This window comes from Filicampus tigris, chromosome 22, assembly GCF_054856515.1.
Source record: "Filicampus tigris isolate MCC_2025a chromosome 22, RoL_Ftig_1.0, whole genome shotgun sequence".
Taxonomy (NCBI): Eukaryota; Metazoa; Chordata; class Actinopteri; order Syngnathiformes; family Syngnathidae; genus Filicampus; species Filicampus tigris.
Window position 1 is genome coordinate 9376822 of NC_141238.1, and position 25654 is coordinate 9402475.

Sequence of the window (25654 nt, forward strand, 5' to 3'; positions counted from 1 at the left end):
AATGAGAAAGTGGATAGGATTGCAAAACGGGCATCCTTTAGGTCTGATATAGATATTAATGTTGGGGTTAGTAAGGTAGAAATGAAAGGGATAGTTACACAGAAATTGATGGCGAAATGGCAGAGCCGTGGAATACAGAGAGCAGAGGGATGTGGTTTTATAGATTCAACAGGAGGGTTGCTGAAAAGCGTTGGAAGGTGGGAAATAGGTCGCAGGAAGTGGTCGTATCTAGGATTAGATTTGGGCAGATTTGAATAGTTCACTTTTCAAAATAGGGAAGCTTGAGTCGGGGAACTGTCAATGTGGAGAAGAAGAAACTGTAGAACATGTGATGTTGCACTGTACAACGAGGGAAGAAGACATTTGATCAGTGTATTGGACAGTAGGAAACTGAAACTGGATTTGGTTAAAATGCTGAAAAATAGGGAAGGTTGCCAGCTTCTATATAGTTATTTAAAGGCTACAGGATTGGTAAGAAGGATTTGAGGACATGTAATTGGGATTGTTAGGTTAGTTGGGTGTTAATTTATTTACTGTTGGTGTTATTGTTATTGGTTAGGTATTAATAATTTCACTTTCCTGGGGTATTAGTCTAGGGGCATACCTGGTTCACACTCCTTACCAGTAGGTGGCGGTAATGCGCCTGTAAGTTTCTTGCCAACGGCCAAAAAACCTCATTAGAATAAGAAGAAGAACAGCGAGCTACAGCAAGTTGCGGTTGGTCTTACTGGGCACAATGTGTGTTCGAACGGACCACAGCATCCACACAGGACGTCCATCACTACTTTAAAGGACGACGACATCATTGATTAATTAAGTCTTTGTGTCAGGATGAACTCCTTTCGGCCCCCGTTGATGCTCCTCGGCCAAGTTGGCCTAGCTTAGTTTAGCTCGCTAGCCACTAACAAAGAGAAGCACACGACAGATCGTCAAGCAGAAATAAAGTACGAATTAGTTGGGATTGTCGTGTGAGAATGTGTGCAATGACGACAGCAAAATACGAGGAAGAACTTTGTGGAATAAAAGAAGAGAACGAGCATCATCTTCAACTGCTGGGCGAAGTCTGCAAGCAGCCTCGTGTTGTGCTACACGGAGCAGGTTTATACACTTCTTACTCTCACTTGATTTGTAAAGAACGACTTTCTGTCGTTAAAAATATACACGTCACGTGTGTGTTTGTATTTCAATGTAATCTTTACGAGTGTATGGTAATCAGAGGTGGGTAGAGTAGCCAAAAATTGTACTCAAGCAAAAGTACTGTTACTTCAGAATAATATGACTCAAGTAGAAGTAAAAAGTCGTCATCCATATAATTACTTGAGTAAAAGTAAAAAAGTACTTTGTGAAAAAACTACTCAAGTGCTGAGTAACTCTAGCAACGTCTCATTTATTTTTTGTTTTTTAAAAACAACCAATTAGACGAAAATGCAAAATAATCATCTTCAGGCAAATCAAAGTCCATCCAATCAATACAATGATAGTAATTACATTTAATTAAAGAATATCTTAAAATAATCTTAAGTTAAATTGAAGTACTTTAATAAACAATACAACAATAATAGTATAAATTAAAGGAATTAAGCACAAGTAGCACAAAATTTATGCCCCTGTACTTTTTTTTTTAAGCAACCAGGTTACTAACAGGTAAACAAACTTGTTCAAGTAAATCTAACTCGTTACTATCCACTTCTGATGGTAATGATGGTCAGGTGAAGTTGTTTGGGTAAAATGCCTTCAAATTTTTTGCTCCTTTTATTTTTATTCATTGCCTTTTACATGCAGGTCTGCTGAACATTTGTTCATGCCAAATGAACTCAGCACAGCAGAGCTGAGAACTTGACAATTTTTGCTGGTCCGTCCCCTCTCCCGTACCATTCCAGCCTCGTCCTTCCGTCCTTATTCAGAGAAATGATCGTCCTCTGACCTAGTCCTTTTAATATATTTTATTATATTATTATTATGATATTTTTTTCAAGAATATATTCCCAGCACGCCCACTAGTTAAAACACGGCATTCTGATTAATTTCGCATTTGTGGAATATAAGTTAAGCAGCAAATTGCACTAGCTTTTAGCCATCGCTGGGGGCGGCCTTTTTGTCTTCGGTCGACTGAAAATGGCATCACAACTGCTCACAATGACCAATCACGGCTGACCTGTTTTCTGAATATGAGCCGTGATTGGTCGTTGTGGGCAGTTGTGATGCCATTTTCAATCGACAGAAGACAAAATGGCCGCCCCAGAGATGGCTAAAAACAGGTGCATTAACGCTTATTCCACAAAAGCAATATATATTAGAATGCGCTGTTTCAACTAGTGGGCTTGCATAGAACATATTCCTGAAAAAAATATGTTTGTGTTGACTTTCGCTTTCAAGCTCATTAGCTGGCTAAGAAGTGAGCGAGTGGAGAGTTCTAACTGCTTTACAGGAAGGCATCGAATTACGTCTTACTTACGCGATCTACGAAGTTTCGACTTTACGGCGCCCGTGCCTCCTCCACCGTCCTGTCCCCGGCACCATCGTGACTACGTTCACATTAGGGATGTGCGCGACAAGTCATTTAACCGTCTACGATTGATTAAACGTTCAGTATTTTACTAGTTGGTTAAATGCTGCATTAAGAATCACGCATCTTGTTCCTCACGCCTCTGCCTCTGTAAACAAGCTGAGCACCAAGAGAGAGAATTGCTCCCCTCCCCCCCGCCCACATGCACACATAGTAAGGGCCGGGGACACTAAGTTTGGGGGAAGAAAAATCAATTCTGTCGAAGCTACCACGAAAAACAACGGCACCGTTTGGCAGTATTTTGATGCAGCAGATGACAACAAGGTCGTCTGCAGGGTTTGTAAGCATAAACTCGCTTACAACCACTCTCGCAGCGATGAGAATCCACATCCAAAGTAAATCTCGATGTGATCCTGCAGGTCGATGGCGGCGGGGCCAATCAGACGAGCATGAGAGCGTTTGTTCCAGCCAGGCGCTGCGGTGCTCACCGCTAGGGATAGACTGATATGGGTTTTCCAGGGCCGATACCGATTATTAGTAGTCCAGGAGGCCGATAACCGATATTTGAAGCCGATATTAGTATGCATAAAAAAAGGAAAAAATTGGCATATAATTTTATAATAATAAAAACTCCAGGTTTTGACTGTTTATATGACTAAGCACGTGTTTATCAAACACATTTTGGTATTTGCAATATGTAATTTTTTTTATACCTTAGAAAAACTTAGTTTTAAAATTCTAACAAAATGTACAGGGAGTTCCCAGGCTCAGCAGCATGTCTTATAAAGTTAAATTAAAACATACAATTAAATACGGTATCTCCTTTAAGTCTACAGTCGTAATAGCCTCCCCCAAATTCAATGTACCGTAATACAAATGTTCTTCTTTCATGTATCACTTATCTTTGTTTTAAAGTTCAAAAACAAAAAATCCTCAACGCAGCAACTGGCCAGCGGTGAGATCTGACATCTCATCAACGTGACTGTCTTCGCTCCGTTTCTTTTTGTGGGTGTTCCTTTATTCTTGCGTATCTCATATGTAGCTGCCGTCTTCGTCCTCCTGGCTTTCTGTGGCAGAAAGTCGTGACAAGCACAGCCATTACTGACTTTCACTCGCAGTGCTTTACTATGAATTTCTGCATCAGCTTTAATGTGGCTTACGAACACAGACACATACATTCACATGCATTCACTCACTTCTTATTCCCTATCAATTTTATCAGCAACCTTATTTCATGTGGTTCAGCATTTTTCCGCAGCTATGGGGTTGACGCAGCAAATTAATGGCTAGTTGGGAGTTATCCTGCGAGCTAACTACTAGCTGGGGGAGACCGCTTTATTCATATAGCACATTTAATACACAAGCTAACTAGACGGGTTTTGCACGAAATTAAAATTGCTCTAAATTCAAGTGATTCACACTTAAGGCATGTGTAGAGTGACTGATAGTGAGCAGAGTTGCTGCTTCACTTGTGTTTATATAATGTTAATGGACTCATAGTAATTTTACAAGTACTTGTGAGTTGTAGAAGAGATTTACTGTATTACAATTTTGCCAACGTCTGTAGCCTTAACTTACCTTCGCTCACTGGACTGTTTGCAGTATTTTCTCCTCGTACGGTGCGTGCGTGAGTCTTGAAACGCAGTGTTCTTGCTCATCTCTTGAAGCAACAAGCAGCTTTGACTGCTGATTGACTGTTAACCACTGCACGAGCAACCAATCAGATGGTGCTGTGGATGGGTGGATACTACGAGCGTTTGAGCAGGTCAGCTATGTGGCCAATGCATTAACTACAGACGGATGGACGTCCATAGCCACCGAATCTTACATGACTATAACGTGTCATTATGTGGACGAAGGACATCTCCGCAGCTTTGTGCTTCATGTGCCTTAGAGGAAAGACACAGCTGAAATCTTGGCTGCTCTCCTGCAGTGTGTGACAGGTACATGGGCACTAGAAAATAAAGTTGTCGCCTGTGTGCATGATAATGCACCTAACATGGCGAATGAGACCCTGCTGGACTGGGAGTCGGTACCATTACTCATTACATTATTCATAATAAATGCCATGCATTGCATTGGCAAATGTGTCAGAAATGTATTTCTCTTTCAATTGTTCACTTTTATTCAGTGAGTTGTTACATCAATAGAATTTAAATTAACAAACTGTCCTGAATGTTTGGGCTAAAATAGCCCCTACTCTAAGTACACAAAACATTTGCATTTTAAACTTTGAATTCAATATGTATTAAATTTCAAGTTTTCTTGCTTATAGACTAGTCGACTAGTCACAAATAAAATTTGAGACTAGTTGGCGGGCAAATCAGTTGTAATTCTCATCCCCAGTTTACATGCACTCAATATTCGGGTTAAGGTCAAAATTCTGATTTCTGAAACATTCTGAATAACTCGTTTACGTGATTGAGCGGAAAGAGTTGCTCTGGCATTAGAATAACCCACTGTGTATGGCGACACGCTTTACCAAGACTCAAATATACGTCATTTCCGCTCGTTACTTTCAACTGTCAGTAAAACACTTGATACTCATGTCACTCACCACAGGAATGAAGCAGCTGGTTTCCTCTATGCTCCAAAAGTCTGCTTTTGTGCTGCGTCTCTGAGCTTGTTTACCTCTGCTTGTGTATTTGCGGTGGGTTGCTCACCAAACAACACACTTCCGCATACAAGCACTTCCGGAACTACAAAGACTAGTTTTCCTTGCGATTGAGCATGCACAGAGTGTCTCGATCGTGTCTGTGCGCGCCGGCAGTATCTTTTGCCTTTTTCACCCTCCTCGTCTTTCTCCATCCACCTCTCAGCAGCAATGCGAAGTCCAGCATCTTATGATTTTTATTTTAATTAGAGCTGTCAAACGATTAAAAAGCTTTATCAAGTTAATCACATCTTAAACTGTCATTAATCTCAATTAATTGCAATTCGAACTCCGAATCGATCTCCAAATTATGCCGTATTTTTCAGTAAATTATTGTTGGAATGGAAAGATAAAAGACAAGCCGGATATATACATTCAACACACTGTACATATGTACTGTGTTTATTATAACTAGGCTGTCCCGACTAGTCGAAATAGTCGACGTCACCGATGACGTAAATACGTCGGCCCGCACAACATACCATCGAGTGTCAATGACGTAAATGCATTACACATGCATACTGTCAGTTGTAAACAAGTGCGCACAGCAGAAAAGAAGGAGCAGCAGAAATGGCGGCGGTGCCGGATCCTGTCTGCGTTCCGGGCGGGGAAGAGGAGAGCGCTACTACGAATCAGCTAAAAAAGCAGACAAAGTCCAAAGTATGGACATATTTCAACAAAAAGTCAAATGAGTTGGTCGTCTGTAACCGAGTTGGCGTACCACATTAGCGATGAACGAACACCTGAAGCGCCGTCACCAAGGTGCTGCTGGAAGACGACAGAATGCAAAAAGCTGAAGGATTATAAATCCATCTAACTAACTACTAATATGGCCCGGTTTTACTAAAGTTGCTGTTATGTGCGACGTATTAACATGCATCGTTGGGTTTCATTTCTCAAAGCCGCGGGTTGCAGTCAAAATCACACAATTTTGTGATTCAGCTTGTGCATTATGGGGCTAACATTTGCGGAGCTATTTCATTACAGTCAAACTGCGTTGGTGCTTGTAGGTAACGTTCTTGATTCCGTTGCTTTATGTATCCAGAAACAATAACATGTGACATCTGTGTATATATCTACAACGCTCTCGGTCTCACCGTCTCAGTGCAGACTCTGGGCGCAGTACAGCATGCACCTCGTATTTAGGATATGTCCTGCTCCCGCTGCTTAAAAAAAGAAAAAAAAAAAAACTTGAGGAAACCCTGGCCTGCTTACCATAGTCCGTGACTGCAGTAATATAGAATGTGTGCCATTTCAAAATCATTGTAATATTTCAGTATGGTGTCTTCTTCACCTGTCCCCCCCCCACCCTGCAAAAAAGAGGAATGCACACCAGAAAGAACATCTGAACTCACACAAAGCATCCTTTAAATGATTGTCCAGGACATGAGGAAGGTAATTGTGGAGGGTGGTCCTCAGTGGACTTTGTGTATATTTAAAGCGGAAGTCAACCCAAACATATTTTTTTCAGATTCAGAGAACAGGTCAGCTGTGATTGGTCGTTCTGAGCAGTTGTGATGTCATTTTTAGTCGACAGAAGACAAAATGGCCGCCCCCAAGGATGTCTACAAACAAGTGCATTTTGCCTCTTAACTTATATTCCACAAACGCAAATTTAATCAGAATGCCGTGTTGGGGTGGGCAATATGGGCAAGAAAAAAATATATCGATATTTTTTCCAAAAACTCGATAACGATAATTTGAAGATATTCTACAAAAAATATTTTAAATCTGCACTTGCTTCACAGACCAAGTTTGTGAACAACATCTCTTTTGAATTGCTAAATACAGCTTCTGCAAAACATAATGATATTCTATGACAATATTTAACAATAAAAAACAAAAAATTATGTTTGGACTTGATTTTTGGGAATACTGTATTTATGTCGTTTAAATGTCTGTGGTGTTATTCCATAATGATGTTACATTTTGAGCTGCAGTAGGTACTGGTGTACCACTGCCAACTACTACAGCAATCAGAATGAGAAAAAAATTTATTTGATATGTGACTTGTGACGAAGTGTCACCCAGCGAGAGAGAAAAGAGACGTCGTCATGACAACACCCATTCTCATACATTGGCCAACGAATTCAGAATAAAGTTGAATAACAAAACTGCAATTTCCAGAAAAGTGTATTTTCCCTCTCATTCATCGCTGTGATATGTAGACTTGTGACTTTATTCATGTTTGGGTGTATCCTGGTGTCACACTAGTTTGTGCAACATGCCTCGGGAATACAATTTCTGAATGATGCGGACTAAAAGAAACTGAATGTTAACCGATCATCCAGGCTGTCACATTTGACTTGCTCGCTAAAGCACTGAGTGTGCGTGTGTGCGTACGTGCGTGCGTGCGTTTATATTTGTTGGTTCAACTTGGCGACTGTTTTCTGGGTGTGTGTGTTTAAGCTTTTGTTGAGCGCGGTCGCCAAGTTTCCCTCGTAATCTATATGGCTTGTGGTGCAACAGAATTGCTCTTCACGGTGACCGTTTTGGCGCATCTAACAATGTTATTCCCACCGACAGTCTTGTCAACTCCAAACCATTTACAGACTACGGACAACGTGGACTCGCGCCTCGCTATAAATCCCCGCTAGACAGGAGGAGGAAACAGCTCCGCTGGAGTGCGCTGTAGTCACGTGACCGGGCCCTGCCCGATGATTCTGCGAATAATTATCACTTCCTCTTCCTCTGCCGTCAATGCGCACTGATTTTTCAGCATTTCCTCCAACTTTGCGGCCGTCGGCTGACTCGCTTCGAGGCAGTATTATTACTCGATAATCTAAAATTACACATCGTGTAGGCAAGATTGACGATGATATCGATATTGATATATATCCCCCACCTCTAATGCCCTGTTTCAACTAGTGGGCCTGCTGGGAACATATTTTTGAAAAAAATAATTTTTTTTTCACTGACAGACAAATAAATACCTCATTCGTGTTCACATGTCATGGTGCTTGCCTAAAACAGATGTTGGTGTTCATTCAATTTCAAATGTTTTTTTTTTTTTTACTTTAATAGACAAAGAATTTGAAAAAGCGTTTAGAAGGTTTTTTGTGAATTAATAACCGTCAACTCAAAAATAATTGCTAGATTAGTCAAAAAATTAATTGTTAGACTAATCAACTAATCGTAAAAATAGTTGATGGATTAATTGGGAGAAAGATAATCGTTTGGGACAGCCCTAATACCATGTGCATTTGTGTTTTTGTGTCTTGCAGGCATCAGTGAATATGTTTATCCTCATATTAAAGAGGAAGAGGAGGACGAAGAGATCCCCCACTTTAAAGAGGAAGAGCAGCAGCAGTCCCTTCCTGAATATGTTTATCCTCATATTAAAGAGGAAGAGGAGGACGAAGAGATCCCCCACTTTAAAGAGGAAGAGCAGCAGCAGTCCCCTTATGTTAAACAGGAGGATGAGCGAGAGCGCCCCTGCATAAAAGAGGAAGAAGAGCTTCCTTACATCAAAGACGAAGAGGACCAGGATCTGTGCAAGTTGCCACCGACTAATGTATCTTTGAAGAGTAAAGATGAAGGTCAAAGTGAGGGGAGCAGAGGGGCGGAGCCTCGAAGCAGCAGCTCACGTCAACACGTGACAACAGAAGGTGATGGGGACCGCTGGGGAGGATCACAAGGAGACGACCTCCGACCTCCACTATCTGATAGTGATGAGACGTTATCAAATGGTGATAATGATGATGGAGAATGTGAAGGTGATATGACATGTAACAATGACAACAAATGCTGGAAATGTTCAGAGTGTGGGAAAACTTACGCTTTCAAGAGACGTTTACAACACATGAGAATACACTCTGAAGAGAAACCTTTTTCCTGTTCAGTTTGTGGAAAAATATTCTCTCAGAAGGGACACTTAATAATTCACACCAGAACCCACACTGGTGAGAAACCTTTTGCGTGTTCACATTGTGGACAAAGATTCTCTCGTAAGTCGTTCTTAAAACTACACATAAGAACACACACTGGTGAGAAACCCTTTGCATGCTCAGTTTGTGGCCAAACATTTTCTCAGAAGGGAAGCTTAATAATTCACACCAGAACCCACACTGGTGAGAAACCTTTTGCATGTTCACATTGTGGACAAATGTTCTCTCGTAAGTCAACCTTAAAAGACCACATAAGAACACACACTGGTGAGAAACCTTTTGCCTGCTCAGTTTGTGGCCAAAGATTCTCTCACAAGGGAAGCTTAAATTGTCACAGAAGAACACACACTGGTGAGAAACCTTTTGCATGCTCAGTTTGTGGTCAGAGATTCTCTCAGAAGGAACACTTAATATGTCACACCAGAACCCACATTGTGGAGAAACCTTTTGCCTGCTCAGTTTGTGGCCAAAGATTTTCTCACAAGGGAAGCTTAACTTATCACAGAAGAACACACACTGGTGAGAAACCTTTTGCCTGCTCAGTTTGTGGCCAAAGATTCTCTCACAAGGGAAGCTTAATAAGTCACACCAGAACCCACACTGGTGAGAAACCTTTTGCCTGCTCAGTTTGTGGCCAACGCTTCTCATGGAAGGTTTCTGTCAAGAGACACAAGTGTGCTGGTGACAACCAGAATAATCAAGGAGTCTTAAATGAAAATGTTAATGTCTAACAAGTAAAGCAGGGGTGCTCAATTTGTCGATCGCGATCTACCCGTCAATCGCAAAGGTAGTATTGGTAGACATTTGTAATGGCAGCCATCTGTATTTTGAAATAACGATGCCTTAATTTTGAAAATGTCATACCGGAAGTTGCGTCTCACAGAGTCTCAGTCCGCTTTACGCAGAGACTTAGTCGCATTCACCATGCGTGTTGCTTACTTTTTCCTCGTTTTTTTACCAAAGCCGAGTGAATATACTAAATGAATATAACAAGTTTGTTGAAGCATCACATTTTTGACAGTGATGATTATCTCTGGGAGAAGACTGCCGTTGGTTGAAAGCAGGCCAAAGTGGTCAGTACTATTTTGCATTTGTTCTCGTGATTAGCTTTGACGCTAAGCAAAGCTAGCTTTGTCATAAATGTAATATGTTGTTTTATGTTGTATGTCTAAACCAGGGGTCTCCAGCTCCGGTCCTCAAGGGCCGCTTTCCTGCCCGTTTTCCAATTCTCCTCGCGGCAACGCACCTGATTTAAATGATCAGCTCTGAAGACGCTTGATAACCATCATGATCTCTTGAAACAGGCGCGTTGCAGCTGGGATAGATGGAAAACAGGCAGGACACTGGCCCTTGATGTCCGAGTTTGGACACCCCTGGTCTAAACTTTTAGTTCTACGGTGTGTTGGCATTTTACGGCGTTTTGCTGACGAATAAACATCTCTAAAAGGAACTGGAATCTCGCATCCAATCAATGGGCAGCATAACAAAAAAAATGTCCCTAGTTAATTATGTTGTGCTGTGCAAGGTACATCAACATACATTGCAAGTATAGAATCCTCAATATATTTGAAAATAAATGTTTTGCATTTTTGTATATGCAAAACTTACTCTTACCGGAAAGTAGATCATTTTGACTTGGTCATTTTATTAGTAGCTCGCATGCTGAAAAAGTGTGAGCACCCCTGAGCTAAAGTATTAACGTGATCATCATTTACAAAATCTGCATTGTTTTATTCAATGTAACATCTTTTATTTTATCCTCCTCTCTGTACATCCCAAAATCCATTTTTTTTAATTTATTTTTTTAAAACTACTGTTGGTCCGTTTTTAAACAATGTATGCGCTGTATGTACGATGCAATGTATGTACAATGTTTTTGTGATTTCCACATGCAGTAACTTCTTGATTACTTGGACTCTAAAGAAACTGACTTTTGATAGGAAGGTGGGAAAGTGTACATACAATTCTGCATCAATACAAATAATCAAACTGTGAGTCTTTTTTTTATCAATGAAATAGGCTGTTAATGTTGATTTCGGAGGTTTGTTGAAGCTATTCAGTGTAACCCGAGTTCCTTTTATATTGTTTCTATTTTCATATAGTTTTGTTCTTCTAAATTGTTTTCTTGATCAATGTTGTTTTAGGGATGTGTGTTCTATATGAACAGTTTTTAGTTTACAATGCATTAGTTATTTTTTGTTAGGAAAAGGCTTTTTATCTTCTGTGTTTTACGTGATAATTTCTCACTGGACAGTGATTGTGAAATCAGGGTTTCTCCAGTCATCCTGGAAAAATTAAGGAAATTGAACATACGATTCTAGTTTGCATTATGTTAAATGAAATATTCAATGATTAAACCAAACAAGCAAATATCGTCCCTTGTTTCATTCCACTTCAAAGGAAATATGAGCATGAACTTTCAAATACATTTTTAACGATGACTCCATCCTACATCACATCATTCACTGATTTTTGACGGGTCACGATTTGAGGTCCACTTTTACCAGACTTCACGTCCACCGCCCCACTCTCCTGCTGCTGGGGCAGACCATTACCAGAGGGAAGGGCAATGGCGTTAGATCGATACCACAATTACGTAAGCGTAATGTGAAATACCGCGTACAAAAAGCATGTTTTGTACATCCCAAAATGTGTTTCGCGTGTACAAAACCGTCCGCACGCACAAGATATGTTTTTTTACGCTTGCTTCCTCTCTACTACGCGTACAATACGCTGATTCATTCATGCGATTCAGGCGTTATAATAGTGCCACAAATTCTAACCAATCAGTAGTCGGACAGTAGGGCTCATTCTGATTGGCTGTTTCCTGACCAATCATAATTAAGAGGGTGGGGAGAAACCGAGTACCCAACAGAATGGAATGCTGCGGCGATCAACTACCATGGCGGCTAATGATGAAGACGCAAATGCACAACAGCGACGGGAGAGTTTTGATTATAAAAACAAATAAAACAAACAATGCGTTTCATAGAAGCATATTATTGTTTGTGATACTGAAGACTACACTTGACTGACATTATGAGGCTTCCCGTAATCGTACTTACTGCTGTAAGATGCGATTGGATAGTAAACAGTAATTAAACATGTCAAAAATAAACTGAGGCTTCTAGCAGATATCAAAAGTAGAGGTGTAATATTAAGGAGCAAAGAAAAGTAAATAGAGGAAGGAGGAAAATGTACCAGGTATTTCTTCAAAAAAATTATGAGTAAGGGTGGGGACATCTTCAAGATATAAAAAGGAAATGGAGCTATAACGGAAATAAGCAGTGAAATAAACGAGGAAGTCGAAACTTACTACCAGAGACTGTTTGACAAGAGAGATACTCAATCAGAGACAATGTCACAGGTATTCAATTTCATTGAGAAAACCGACAAAGTCTTACTAACACAAGATTTTACCCAAGAGGAAATAAATAAATGTGTGAAACAACTTAAGAAAAGCAAAGTCTTCTGGAGAGGACGGACTCTGCCTTGAGTTCAACTTCACCTTTTGGGACTTGTTGGCACCAGAGTAATCACTGTTTTTAATGAATTGGACAAAACAAGTCGACTACCAGACAGCTTAAGAGTAGGGATAGTTACACTATTGCATAAAAAGGGAGACAAGACTGACCTTGGTAACTGGCGACCCATTACGCTTTTAAATGTTGATTGCAAACTTTTTAGTAAACTTTTAGCTATGCGTTTGTTTGTTTTACTGGACGAATTGATCGACCCTGATCAAACCCAACAAGAAATGTGCTTTTAGATTTGGACCGCACCTTCTTTCATTTTATCTGGGGGTCCAAGTGGGAGAGACTGAAGAGAGACACATTGAAGATAACTAAGGAAAAGGGAGGAAAAGGAGTGCCGGACCTCCAGCTCTTCTTGGGGAGCAGATATGTAACCCTGCACCTGCGAAATGTACTTGGCCCATCAAGTCCCTAGGAAAGTCAAGCAATGACACGATTCTGGATGGGTTCATACCTCCGGAAACTAAAATTAATACCAACTGATCATAGAATCCCTGTGTCTTTTAATCTGCCATTATTTTATTCTTTTATCAGGATTTTTTTGTAAAAAGTTTGAACTGGAAAAAGAAGAGTGTCATGTTTTAAAGAATCACAGATCCCTTATATCTGTTGTGCAGAAGCGGGAAGCAGTGAGTCCAGTTCGCGGCCTCGAATTCGGTGAACCCACAATGGTTTGGCGCAATGTCAACCGTCCTGCCCTCTCAAACAGACTTCGGGACCTGTCATGGATGGTGGCCAATGAAATTCTCCCAGTTAGGTCCGTTATGCACTCCCGAGGGATATCAGCGTCCTCAAATTGCCCCCGACCTGGTTGTGGCGCCCACGAGTCGGTGAGGCACCTCCTCTGGGAGTGCAGTGCTGCTGTAGACCTGTGGGCGACAGCCGACCACCTGCAATTCCGGACTTGCCAGCAAGGGAGGCCCCTAAGTGTGATTGTGAGTGCGGATGTTTGTCTTTGTGTGCCCTGCGATTGGCTGGCAACCAATTCAGGGTGTCCCCTGCCTACTGCCCGAAGACAGCTGGGATAGGCTCCAGCGCACCCCGCGACCCTTGTGAAGATAAGCGGTATCAATATTGGATGGATGGGTGTTGTTACTCCTGGGCGGCACTGGTGGTCGACTGGTTAGCACATCTGCCTTGCAGTTCAGATGTTGTGGGTTCGATCCCAGCTCCGGCCTCCCTGTGTGGAGTTTGCATGTTCTCCCCGTGCCTGCATGGGTTTCCTCCGGGTACTCCGGTTTCCTCCCACATTCCAAAAACATGCATGGTAAGTTGATTGGACTCTTTCAATTGCCCCTAGGTGTGATTGTGAGTGCGGATGTTTGTCTTTGTCTTTATTTAGCCGTACTATAAATAACAATAGACACATAAGAACCATGTTCCAGAAAGATATTACAACATTACCTTCTGTTATTCCACAGTGGAATATGTTTGTGGATATTATACAGTGGAAAAAAAAGTCTGGCTTCTATCAAATAAATATCTTATTACGAACAAAGTTAGAGAAAAATCTTTTAAACTGATAAATAAATTCTATCCAACTAAAATTTATACAAACAAGAGATTTAAGAAAGACGAGATGAGAATTGTATTTTTTGTGATGAGTGCCCTGAAACTGTTGTTCATTTATTTTGGTACTGTACCTTACCTTAGTGATTTAAGGTCTTTTTTTGTGATTAGGTTTACGACAAATTTCCACGCCCCAAATGGGGGCGTGGCTTATGTTATGTTTTCAGTCTCAGCGGTCTACATCACGCGAGGAAGGCATGCTTGGTAATATTGCTCGCTTTGTCAGTTCTGTCGTCTAAAATGGTGACCAATCGCCACCAAAATGCAAATGCACATTACTACTCTTGTCCACTTCAAACTGTGAAAGTATAAAAGTGTTCTGCACAATAGTTTGGATTTATTGACATAAAACGTGATCTCATCATAATCACCTCCACAAAATCAAAAATACTGTGGCGATTGCTCCTCCACTTTCACAAGCTGAAGCGGACAAGAGCATGAATGCGCACACGAACACCGACTGATTATATTTCGGAAATTTAGCGACGCTAAACTCGTGTCTCAGGAGGGAGAGAGACGCGGCTTGCAGCAGCAGCAGGCAGATTGGAGCCCCCCGCTTCCCTCTCCGGTTAAAAGTAGGATTGGGACAGTGGAAGTTTAGCAACAACTAGCTTCAGGTCGTTAAAACAAAAGGCGTTGGCACAACAACATTAGCTCCTTAATGTCTGCCCAGCGTGTGGAGGTGAAGATGAGCCTGTGTCTTCATGTCGCCTCGCAAGCAGTCGCGCGCGGTGTCTCTGCTTTTTGCTTGCAGCCGCCACCTTCTCCCCGAGTGAAGCGGCGTGAGAGTGACAAAAGCCCTCATCGAACAGCGAACAAAAAGTTCCAGCGTGTGAGAGTGTGGCCGCATTGGAACGTGCCATTTCGGCTGTTTTACCTTCCAAATTGTACAGCGTGTTGTAAGCCAAAAATCTGGGGCATTCCTCATCCAAATAAATGTGCACGTCTCATTTCCACTTCAGTCTCTGTAAATATTCTGACTGGCGTTTAATGCCTTGCCCGTCCTAACCGTGATCAGCAAAGAAGCAGTGTTTTATCTATTTATTTTTTCAAGCAAAGAAGCAGTGTGCGCTGGTTCCAGCCTATCTATGTACCTCTGCTGACTTCCTCATTTCCTCATTCTCATATAAATCAGCCACGGAGAGGTTAATCCTTTTGATATGTTGAAGTGGGCATTTGTAGAGATGTCCACATAAATTTTGGTGCCAATTGATCACCGTTTTTGGATGTTATAAGCAATGAAAGTACAATGATTTCCAATGGAGATTTTGGAATCGGTTCATCCCGTGACTCCAGCCGAACAAGGATAGAACGATAGGGGGCGCGGCCATTCTGCTCATTAACAAGGGGCGTTATTGATAGAGTCACTTATTTCCTAATTTCTCCCAAATGTATTGATAAAACAGAAAATGAAAACTTTTTTCATTTTCCTGATCAAAAAATATATAAAATGAACTTGTTAGTGAAAACGTGGCCATCCCGGCCCCACCGTCCCTTTAAATACGTTTCATTGGTCGATTACTATTTTTTTAACTGCATAGAAAATCTACATTGGAAACTATTATTTTTATGTCCATTGTACATTGTAAATATGACATTGAAATTAAATTTGAAAAATGACAAATATCCTTGTTCACTTAGCTGTTTTTGTAGTAGCGTGGACGGAGCATGATGACCTTTTCTTTTTGGGGGAAAGGTCTTTCTTGATAAAAGTATGACTTTGTATTCCTTGAAAATCTAAAAGAAAAATGAGACTTCCATTGAAAAATGTTTGTTGTTAAAGTGATGTTTTGTGTACTGAAACGTTTTCTGTGTTAAATTGATTTGCAAATGCTCGTGCGTTGCGCAGATGATCACAGACTGAATGCGACTTCACCATTGCTCCCACCATAATGTGTTGCAGGTAATGTGCATCTCTTTTCAGTTTTACTGTATCTTGTTTTTGATGTAGTGTTTTTCATTTATTTGAATGTACTTGCGCGAGCCCGTAGTTCAGCGCTGCTGCCATTTGAGATAACATTACGTAGTCACGTTCTGCTACGTGTGGTACGTTCAGCGACAGTCTGTAAATGAGATTGAATGTGTTCATTTTTTTCTCTTTTACTGTAAATAATTGTAAAATTGTATTTCGAGGAAAGTTTTTGTTTGTAATAGAATGTTCTGGTTAAAACACTATACCATCACACTGTTATAATAAGGACTTTATTTTGTTTTATAAGATCAGATATAATTTGTTAATAGCGTCAGTCAGCTACGAGGAGTGCACAGTGATGACTATCACAGACTGAATGCGACTTCACCATTGCTCCCACCATACTGTGTTGCAGTGTTGCAATAAAGAAACATCTAAAATCCACCTGAGTGTCCCCGGTGTGTTGAAGCGCCAGCGACGTGGTGCTGCAAATTGCCACACTCAGAAGTGGCCCGTCACATATATATAAAATGTGGATAAGAAGGTCGCAAAACCTTCTACATTAGGACTTTGTCCAAAATATGAAAATATAATATGTAAAATGATGTGGATTTTGCATGAAATTTTCTTTTTCCACCAAAAAGAGTATATTTAAATTGCGATGTTTTGATATTGGTCTTCATCTGTAGCATGTTTTCTTACATGCTACATCTTTCGTTTCAAATTTCGTTTGACGCTTATCAAATTACAATATTAGGAATGTGCAATATTTTGTCCACATGTATTTATTTAGTTTATATAGTGTTTTACTTTAGTTGTATTACATATTGCGTATCATAAGCACAAAATAATATTATAGTATTTGTCATGGGAATTGCCTGTGTACAATTTATCTGATTGAAAAAAATTCCAAGAAGGTATCAGCATTGGTTATAGGCCAAGAAAAAATACTGGTATGGTATCTAATCTGTAGATAGCATCGCCCCTCCCTAGACCAAATCCGAAATGCTGGAAAATATGATCTCTCGTGCACCATGAAAACTAATGCAACAGTTTAAATATGTTAATATTGACTTCTCATCAGGGTAGAGCACGAACGCAGTGCCCCACTACCAGAAATTGCGCAGTCGAGATTCACACATTTGGGGAATTCGCAGGGGTCAGCACAGCCAAAATGCAATAGCTGAGCCTCACTCTGGGTGAACCACCTTCGTGATCGTGGTATCCCCCCCCCCCCCCCTGCCAGGTAGCTTTAACTTGTAACGAGTTGTATTACTCACCAGCCCAAGGTCTTTAGCACACACACCATCTTCAGTCACGGGCTCACCTGCGACACACGTGTCAACACGTACACACACGTACACGCTGGATGATGCATCCAAAACCCATTTTCTTTTTACCATACTGCACTTAACAACGTCCGTAATCATCAGTATTGTTTGCAGCAATTCGGCATTCTAGGATCCACATACGGATCATATTTTCAGTGGTAGCTCAACTTATGATATCAATTGGTTCTGGAAGAAATTTCTTAAGTAGAAAATTTTGTAAGTAGAGATGTGTTTTCCATGTAAATGACCTAATCCGTTCCAAGATCCCCAATATTCAGACATAAATGTTTTATAAAGCATAAAAATGCATCAAAACATGTAACAAATACATGTTACAATTAGATTATTGCACAATAAATGAGAATTGTGCATAATGTAAAAAAAATTTAAAAAAATAAAATAGAGTAAAGAATAAAAATGATGGTCGTTTACCTTTTAATTGCTGTCCTCATCGTTTTTTGCCCTCTTTGGTTCATGTTCTCTCTCAGAAGTGTTTTTTGCCTGGCGTTTTGTCAAGAACTGATTTAATAACTTGGCGACTAGCTGTCGATACATTACGGTCATATTCTTTGGTGAGATCAACCAAACGCATCCCTTTCTCCCTATCTCTATCTCAAAAAAAGTCAGATTTCTCCTTTTTTCTTTTCCTCTTTTCTAATTCACGTAAAACTATCGGAACACCTCATGGCCCGAGGGGGAATGACGAGGACGCTGCATCTATCTATCTATCCATCTATCTATCCATCTATCTATCTATCTATTTATCTATCTATCTATCTATCTATCTATCTATCTATCTATCTATCTATGAGCAGCTATGGGTATGTTGCGATTAGCTAGTAGCAGCCCATGCTGCAAGTAGCAGCCCATACTTTTTACCTTTCGTATCCTAAAATTTCTTTCATAACAAGAGGCAATATTTTCCTGTTGAGGCGTTTCGTAACTTGAAAATTTCATATGAAGAGACGTCTGTAAGTAGAGGTACCAGCTGTAACTGGATCCTTCTCATTGGTCGACAAAATGCGTACAGGAACGCACATTGGGCGTTCTTGTATCCTTACAGCCGGTCCCTTCTCTGTGGAATTGGAATTAAGCAGCAAAAGCTACCTGTTTTTATCTATTTCAGGGGGCGGCCATTTTGTAATCACATCACATCGCAGTTGCTCAGGTAACATCAATAACAGCTCACCTGTTTTTTTGGTTGTTTTTTTTAAAGCTGAGCCGTGATTGGTTGTTACCAGAGCCCTGAACAACTGTGATTTCATTTTCAGTTGACAGCAAGTGAGAAAATGGCCGGTCCCTGAAATGGATACAAATGGGTTGATTTTGCTTCTTAACTCATATTCCACAAACTCAATTACAATCAGAATGTTGTGTTTAGACTAGTGGGGGCACATACAACATATTATTGTGAAGAAAAAATTTGGGGTGACTTTCCCATATGAGACTCCGTGGCGACACAGCGATTCTCCGGGAGCCAACCAGCGCAGACTCCAGTTGCCATCTTGTGGCCAACTCGTCTCCTGGCCAGCCAGATCGGCCCTGACCTTCAAACACCATTGAGAGATACTGGGACTACTTGCTTTTCTCTTTCTTGTTCTTCTTATAATTCACCTTCTAGTTATGTTGTTCGCTTCACATTGTGTGATGAAGGCCGGTTGAGCAAGTGGAACAAGTGATTTTATTGAGGATTGTGGAAAAGTTATGTTTGGGTTACGTAGAATTGAAAACACAACCGAAAAGCATAATGTTCACAAAATGTTGTAACAAGCAAAGACAATTGACATCTGATTTCAATTACATATTACTATAAACACTTCAAAAAAATAAAAACTTTACATCAGTAAGACGCAATGGTTCTTCTGGCTGATAAAAGTGGCTTGGTGTCTTCAATTAAATTCATCACATCCCATCCATTCATTATCGATACCGCTTATCCTCACAAGGGTTGCAGGCGTGCTGGAGCCTATCCCAGCTGTCTTCGGGCAGTTGGCAGGGGACACCCTGAATTGGTTGCCAGCCAATCGCAGAGCACACAGAGACAAACATCCGCACTCACAATCACACCTAGGGGCAATTTAGAGAGTCCAATCAACTTACCATACATGTTTTTGGAATGTGGGAGGAAACCGGGGTATCTGGAGAAAACCCACGCAGGCACGGGGAGAACATGCAAACTCCACCGGGGCCAGGATCGAACCAACGACCTCTGAACTGTGAGGCGGACGTGCTAACCAGTCGACCACCCAATTCATCACATTATATAAAAAAAATCATTTACACTTTTACTGCTGACCACGAAGAGTCAGTTCATTAAGTTTCGTTCTTTTTTTTTTTTTTAAACTTCAACGATCGCTGCTCTTCTCCCCAGCACACTTGTGTTCATCAACATGCTGTTTAGTGGAGAATCTTTTAGCACACACACTGCAACTGAACGGTTTCTTCCCAGTGTGTGTTCTTGTGTGCTTTATTAAAACATTTCTCAGCTGACCAACGTGACGCAGATAACATACATACTGAAGTAGGATGTAAATTTCCATCGGAATTGTTTAGTAGCAGAAGAATGAAGTAGGGGAAAGTGTGCACAATCAGAGGTGCATTTTCATGGAATTGCGTTACAATAACTATGACATTCAAACCTCTTACTTGTATTTCTTTGTAGTTAGAATAATGACTATTTTTTAATGTATCATCTGCATTTATCTTTTACTGTTGATAATTAAATAAAAAAATGTAAAGAGAACAATTTAGAGCAACAATTTATCAAAGGCCAGCAGTCATTCAAACGCAGCAAAGGACAGCAATTTTTACCTTGTTTCAAAACATAATTGCTGTAGGGCTGCAACTAATGCTTTTTTTAATAATCAATTGTATTGTTGCGAGAATTGTGACAAGCTTGCGTGGGTGTGGTGTGCGCATTCGTAAGGAAGAGGGCAGTCGAGAATGCAGGGGGCGCGTATGCTGGTGAGATAGAGTGAGATGTGAGAGACGAAAAAAAAGTATGAGAAGCAGGAGAAAAATGTGTATGCTAATAAAGCGAGGCTGTAGTACAACCCTTGTCTCCCTGTAGCGTGTTGTTGAGCTACTGAGCTCCCCCCACCCCCTTTTACCGACGACGTGCGACGGCCGCGACTGCGAGGCAACTCCGGCCTTGGAGAGGGATCTCCCCTGCGTCTCCCGACTACGGTCAGGCGACCGAAACAGGAACGGACAACAGTATTTAGTAATCTTATGAATCAAAACAAACATTTTATTTCTATCCTTTCATTCTAAAACACGGCTTTCAAATTTTCTGTGCAGAAAATGCACAAATTCTTTATATTTCAGCGATTAGATTTGTCTTTGGCACATCAAAGCATATTGAAAAATGTTGATCATTCTTATTTAAGTAAAAGCAAATGTTTGCAAATGTCTTATTTTTGAAGAAGCAAAAAAAATAGGTGCTTTCATCAAAGGCTACATAGACCTGAGAATATTTACTGTTGAGAAGGTGAAAATTGAGCGATTTGGAACATTTTAAACCAAGTATGAAAATAATCAATTATCATAAAAGCTTCATTTGATAGCCGATTAGTAGTTTCATCATCAACCTATACCCGATTTATTTTTTCTTTTATGACTTATGACTGGTTTGCAATAATATCTACCTGCCTCTACTACATGCCGTGCTGCACCAACTGAAGGAAGATGATCTGAACCTGTCCAGCAGCGTCCACCTTTTCTGCCGTCAATGTCTTTGTTCCCCGCTTGCAAGCCCAACAATGTTTTCAAAGATGGCTGGAATATCAACCAATGAGCACCAAGTGAAATGGTATCGCTAACCAATTGTGGCCCATAGGACTGCAGCACAATTTACAGGAGTCTAATGATTGTGTAAGTCCTTTTGAACTTTGGTAAACAAAACATGCAGTTTCTCAGAATGAATTATTACACACACAGATATCAGGCACTCAATTGCATCAAGTATAAGACAAAACGCATTTAGAGAACACATTTTTTCTGTTTTCTGAAATTGAGCCATGATTGGTCGTTACCTGAGCCCTGAGCAACTGTGATGTCATTTTCAGTTGACAGTAGTGACAAAATGGCTGCCCCCTGAGATGGCTAGCAACGGGTGGATTTTGCTGCTCAACTCATATTCCACAAACACCATATTCATCTGAATGACTTGTTTCAATGTTCTCCCCGTGCCTGCGTGGGTTTTCTCCGGGTACTCCGGTTTCTTCCCACATTCCAAAAACATGCATGGTAAGTTGATTGGATACTCTAAATTGCCCCTAGGTGTGATTGTGAGTGCGGATGTTTGTCTCTGTGTGCCCTGCGATTGGCTGGCAACCAGTTCAGGGTGTCCCCCGCCTACTGCCCAAAGACAGCTGGGATAGGCTCCAGCACGCCCCGCGACCCTTGTGAGGATAAGCGGTACAGATAATGGATGGATGGATGGACTTGTTTCAACTAGTGTGCCTGCAAAGTATATATTCATGAAAAAAAAAAAGTTTAGGTTGACTTTCGCTTTAAGTCTTTGTGTCCGGATAAACTCGTCTCTGCGCACGTTGATGCTTCTCTGCCAAGTTCGCCAAGTTTAGGTTAGCTCGCTAGCCGCCCAGATGAAGTTGTTAGGGGAAAATGCGTTCAAGATGTTTGCCGCTTTATTTTTATTGCCTTTTGACCTGCAGGTCTGCTGAGCATTACAACCCCATATTGAGTTAATTAAATTAATTGAATAGTCCTAAATGCTGAAATATTCAAATTTGAAAAATACTTAAACTTAAAGAAATATTAATTAGAATGAATAGATACACATTTAAATGAAAGAATAGGTTAATAGATATTCAAAGAATGGAATAAATATTGAAATAAAAAATTTAAATGTAATAATGCGTCAGCTTTATGTAGCGTTTTAGTGGACACTCAAAGACACTTTACAATGGGTACATTATTCATGCGCTCAGCTGCTCACACAGTCACTCAAAAGTGAAGTATTTAAATATTGATATAATTCTACATAGAGGAGTAGGTTAATAAATATTGACATGTATAAATATTATAATAAATATTTAAGCATGCAAACTTAATTACATGAACATTAAACAAACTAAATATTGAAAAAAAGACAAATATTGAAGTAAATAAGTATTGAAATAAATAAATACTTCATGGAACATTTAGTTTTTTTTTATTTATTAAAATTTGGCAAAGCACGACACAACATTTTGCTCAGATTGATTTCTTTTTGACATATTCTTAATCAGGCAACTTTGTTCAGAATTGTTTGGTTTTATGTTGAGTTTCTTGAACAGATTAATCCATGTCAAATTGCCCGCATGCAAAACAACATCAGATATCAAATGTGGGAGCAAAACATCATTGTGGACTTTGAGTCGTAACACGAGAGGGGAGTGGAATTATTTGCAGAGGAATTTTATCCCTTGCCCAAAAGTAAGGAAATATTTTCATGTGGTCAGACAAATGTGGCAAATGCGAAGGTTTGGTTTTGGTCAATTGAGTGTAAGAGAGTCAGCGTAAGAAGTGGATCTTTCGTTCGTGTCCACTTGAACTCTGATTCTCTGCGGCTTCACTGGCGGATTCCAGCATCCAGATAGGTCATCAAACATTCTGTAAGTACCATTAACAAATGTATGCTTTCATGTCACATGGCAAACAAGGGTCACCACAAATCACCCCCAGTGACCAGCGTGTGTTCTCTTCCACCTCCACATCTCACGTGTGTGTTCCCGAGGTCAAAGCAGAACCGAGCACATTGTTCCACTTGAACCTCTCTGGATTCTTTGGATGCTGTTGTCCTGTTTTAAATCTCACACTGGTCAGATCTTCAGACAAACTGAGTTCTGGTCCAGTTGTGTTTGGGTCCAGAATGACGGGATTGTAGGAGACCATCTCCTTCATTTGTTCCCACACGTTGAACCTGAGGTTGCCCACATGTTTGGCTTCGTCCAGCAGATCTCCTGGCAGAGGCTCGGGCTTGTCGGGCAGATTCTGGATTCTGGTCATTGCGGTCTTGAAGTTATTCATGAAGGAAACGGGGTCAGAGGTCAACTGCTCCTCTGTGCTTCTGACAGCATCTGAGAATGCGGCCATGTCTCTGCTCAGAGCCTCAATCATCTCCTTCTTCCTCCGCACTACCTTCCTCACAGCAGACAACCTGGCCTCCTCCTCGATCGTCAACATGCAGGAAGCGATGAAGCTCCTCGAAATGCTTCTTAATCTTGCTGTCCACCTGCTCCCTCTGGACCTTGATGTACTCCGCTTTTTCATTGCGGTTGTCTCTTACATCATTACAATCTTTCAGTCTTTTCTTTGCACCCTGCAGGCCTTCCTGGAGTTTCTTTTTGTAACCTTTCACAGCTTTACCGAGCGGATGGAACTTGTGGCCAGCATGGGTGTCTGCGTTTGTGCATCTGAGAAACACAAGCTCCTGGTGGTCCACACAGAGGAGTTTCAGTTTCGCACTGTGCAAGCTGCAACTCTCCTCCACCTCCACTGAGGTTTGTGAAGAGGCATCGCACACATTCCTCAGGGCCAAGTTTGAAGGTGAATCCATCCATTGGCACCTTTTTCTACAGACTGGACACGTTCGAGCTCCTTTCTCCTCCCACCACTGCTGCACACATGCACGCCAGAAGGTGTGACTACACAGCAGTCTGACAGGTTCTTTAAAGATGTCCAAACAGGTCGGACAATGGAGATCGTCCTCAACTCGGCTTGCCATAGTCCTTGCGAAGTAACCGTCTCACTTTCTGACCTTCACTCTCAGGATAGCCGCAGCCGGAGTGCTTCTTGCTTTTGTTTTCAGACTGACAGACAGAAAAAAGCTCGCCGTTATCTGGGATCAGACAAAAGCGTTTAATTGCCACTTTCAATCCAACAACTCACACGGAGTAAAACCAAAGAATCAAAAACAAAAGCACTGCACCAAACTCCGGTAGCAGGTCTGCTAAATCTTGGGCTACATGATGAAGCAGATTCATCCGCGTCACAAAGATTGATAACCAGCAAAAACAGTGAGACTGCAAACATACGTCCTTCTCGTTTGAAGTCTGGCCACCAACTGGCGGGAAGTCAAGGCGCCTAAGCAGAGGCGCTAGCCGATGACATCACTTGTTGGTGAATGGCGACACCTAACTAAAGGACCTAGTACATGTTATAGTGCTACGTAAAGCCGCCGAGCAAGAAAACGAAAGTAAAATGCAGTCATAAAAGCTAACTTGTGTAACACAAGGGGTTGGATGAAGACACTTGAGAGAGTGAAATATTGCTGTCTTTAATTGGACCACATTGCACTGCAACAGACGAGACACGACATGACCACGCCAGTTTTACTGAAGGCATTTTCTGACTAGCATAAACAACAAAGGACGACTAAAAAGTACGAAAATAAATTTACACAAAGCCCTTTTAGTAATTAATTATCGCTCACCTGCAACAGACGAGACGCCACATGACCACGCCAGTTTTACTGAAGGAATTTTCTGACTAAGATAAGATAAGATAAGAATGCCTTTATTGATCCCACAGTGGGGAAATTTTCATTGTTACAGTAGCAAAGATATAGGTCACACAGGGGCGGCGGCATAATGTGGCCATTAATGTATAACATTGACGGCAAACATTTAGAATCAAACCTATGTAGATATACGCAGTAACATGTGTATATACACATGTGTATACACACCAACCTACATCTACATAAAAAATATGAGGAACACTCATTTCGGCCTGTACATAGTACAGAGGAAAAAATACTCTAAGTAAGTGACAGTGCTGCAGTGCTGTAGTGAAATGTAAGGAACAGCATTGGATAAAAATAAAACTAGACTAACAGTAGTGGCGAATGTTGAGTATTGCACGGTATTACAGTAGTGGGGAATATTGGGTATTGCACGATATGAGCTCAGGTGCAGGACTGCACAATTGCACTAATGACCGCCAGTTTGTAGAGACTACACAATGTTCTTGTTAAAGAGTCTGACAGCAGCAGGCAAGAAGGAACGGCGGAATCTCTCCTTTGCACAGCGAGGGTGTAACAGTCTGTCACTGAAGGTGCTGTGGAGTGCTGTTAGGGTGCCCTGGAGGGGGTGGTCCGGGTTGCCCAGCATTGATGACAGCTTGGCCAACATCCTTCTGTCCCCCACCGAGTCCACAGAGTCCAGGGAGCAGCCCAGGACAGAGCCGGCCCTCTTGACCAGTTTGTCCAGCCGCTTCTTGTCCCGGGCCGAGACGCCGCCTGCCCAGGTGACCACTC

At 41.1% G+C, this 25654-nt stretch overlaps 3 pseudogenes across 2 annotated transcripts; 1 reads left to right on the top strand and 2 right to left on the bottom strand.

Moving 5' to 3' along the window:
* Window positions 1–697: 697 nt before the first annotated feature.
* LOC147126920 (uncharacterized) lies at window positions 698–9653 on the top strand (annotated as a pseudogene). Its single transcript, XR_015084677.1, has 2 exons — window positions 698–1098; window positions 8384–9653. The product of XR_015084677.1 is annotated as an uncharacterized LOC147126920 (transcript).
* A 7488-nt stretch (window positions 9654–17141) lies between these two features.
* LOC147126921 (U1 spliceosomal RNA) lies at window positions 17142–17314 on the bottom strand (annotated as a pseudogene).
* A 5537-nt stretch (window positions 17315–22851) lies between these two features.
* LOC147126922 (E3 ubiquitin-protein ligase TRIM35-like) lies at window positions 22852–24891 on the bottom strand (annotated as a pseudogene). The gene is made up of 2 exons (XR_015084686.1): window positions 24830–24891; window positions 22852–24206 (listed from the first exon to the last, which is right to left on the bottom strand). The product of XR_015084686.1 is annotated as an E3 ubiquitin-protein ligase TRIM35-like (transcript).
* Window positions 24892–25654: the final 763 nt, after the last annotated feature.